A 2,416-nucleotide genomic window follows, 5' to 3' on the forward strand; every position below is an offset into this window, starting at 1 on the left:
TATATATATATAAAATTTATTCATTTCCAAGATTTCCCTGCAGGATTTGGTGGCAATTGAAAGCTGCTTCGGTTAGTCAAAAACGTGTTTCACAAATGAGTGCATTGAACTATATTTAGCCTTTGTCCTGCAGGATAATCTCTACAAGATACATTTTTGATGAATTTGAAGGTGTTTTTATAAGATGTTTTTAAATTACATTTGGCATGTTGAGATCTACAACAGGGTCTTCATGGAGTCATCCAAATACTTCAACATTTCAAGAAAGGCAGTGTTAATACAGACAGATCATTTCATGTGTGGATTCGTTCCAGTGTGTCGGCGTTGTGGTGATCACATAGAGCCTTGTGGTGATCACATAGAGCTTTCTTCATAGGCATTTTATTCCAGTAAGCTGACATCAGGCAGTTGGTATTTAGACGGAAGCGTTAAGCTGTGAGTTTGTTATGCTGCTGTAACACACGATTAGAGTTTCCAGAACAATTTAAAATCACTTAAAGGGCCGACTCCTCACTGGAAACACAAATTGTCAGCGACCACTGCCACTTCCACGTCAATGGAGACGGTCAGTGTCTCGAATCAGAACGTAGCATATAGCACGTAGAGGGCTCCCGGCAGAAGATGTGACGATATGCCATGGCTAAACAGAGGGAGTTGTGGAGGGTCATGGCTTGAATGATATAAGCCCTGTTTGTGTGTTTCACCTGTACGTGCTGAAGAGGTGGAGTCTTGATAAAAGCAACACGTATTGTTCCACTGAAGGGTGAATGAATGCCTAATACAGTGTGTTAATGGACCAATGAGTCATATAATGAACTCACACAACCTACAATCAGTTAAATGTAGATTAACCTTGTGTGCAGTTGTGTATTGATCCTGATGATGATTAGAGACGGAAATATTTGGATGATAATGGAGGATGAATGATTAATCACCGTCCTGTCAACCTTTTTCAAGGATTGGTTTTGACCTGAGCAACAGCTGCTCTTCAACTCATTTGTCATCTTAAATACATGAAATGTGTCCTGTTTTGCTTGTTTTAGGGTGGAGTCGTCCTTGACTCCCATGGGCCTTTGCTGCATGCCATTCTCCCTCTTTCAGGTCTGGGCTGTCCTGTCAAAAAGATGACATCCTCAAATGTCTTGTTTTGTCCACAACTCCAAGATTTTAAGTTTACTGTCGTTGAGAAGCTGGAAACCGAGAGTATTTGTTTTTAAGGAAAAATGACATTGAAAATGATCGATAAATCAATTATCCAAATAGTTGGCGATTCCTTTAGTAATTAACTAATTGATTAAATCAATGAATCTTTGCAGCTCTAGTTACATGTCACAATGATATAAACACAAGCGAAAGAGCTGTCACAAATGTACGTTTGGCGCAGTGGATGTGTGCATCATGTCAGCTCTGACTCAATCTTCGGATCAGCGGGGGCCGGCTCAACGTGAATCGAAAGTCTGGATCCACTCCCGCTTGTGAATTGAGTTAGTTCCTCTTTAGATGTCGTTCAAAAAGAACGATTTGTTCGCCAAGCTAACATCACTAGTTATGTCATGATGAGATATTGTATGTGTGGTGATGGTGCAGTGGATAGGCCACATGTCTGTGGTGTGGGAGACCTGGGTTCATGTCCTCTGCTTTACATCAACCAATGTGTCCTTGACCCGTAGTTGCTCCAGAGGCGTGGGACCTCTGGCATATATAGCAATTTTAAGTATATTTGGATTATAGTGTTACAAAGGGCTGGGAAAAATATTGATATTATATCCACATCGTGATATGAGACTAGAAAACGTCTTAGATTTTGGACATTGTGATGTGACATAAGTCTTTTACTGGTTTTAAAGGCTTACCAGACTTTTCTAGCTGTTCTATTACTTACCCTTTCCCGACTTAGACATTACGTCCACATTACTGATGATTATTTATCTAAAAACTAAGCGTGAAGATATTTTGTCAAAGCACCAATTGTCAACCCTAGAATATTGCCGCAAAATCAATATTGAGGTATTTGGTCAAGAATATTGTAATATCTGACTTTCTTCCTATTGCCCAGCCCTAGCATCAGCTAAATGACATGTAATGTAATTGTAGTCACTGAGTGTTCACCTTCACTGTAATGTGCTAAATATGACATCAAGTCTTTTCTGGACAATGTGATTTATCACATTTGTGTCATTATGAATGCCTTTCTGAACTCAGTATACTTGTATCAAAAATATATTATTAAATATCTAATTTCAAGTTTGACAGACACAAAAAACAAACATTGCTGGGACAGTAACCAGCAACAGAAGATTAGCCGGAGCAAAAATGAAACAGACAACCTGACAGACACAGCACAAGAAGCACAGCAGACGAGATGCAATCCCATTCTCTTACAGTGACAAACGTACAGCCAACAGCCAGGGCAACC

General features: G+C 39.7%; 1 protein-coding gene across 1 annotated transcript in view; it reads left to right on the plus strand.

Moving 5' to 3' along the window:
- The window catches only part of hlfa (HLF transcription factor, PAR bZIP family member a), a 14,201-nt gene that overhangs the window by 2,263 nt on the left and 9,522 nt on the right, over positions 1–2,416 (plus strand). The gene's annotated exons all lie outside the window — the stretch shown is intronic.

The sequence above is a fragment of the Etheostoma cragini genome, chromosome 15, assembly GCF_013103735.1.
Source record: "Etheostoma cragini isolate CJK2018 chromosome 15, CSU_Ecrag_1.0, whole genome shotgun sequence".
Taxonomy (NCBI): domain Eukaryota; kingdom Metazoa; phylum Chordata; class Actinopteri; order Perciformes; family Percidae; genus Etheostoma; species Etheostoma cragini.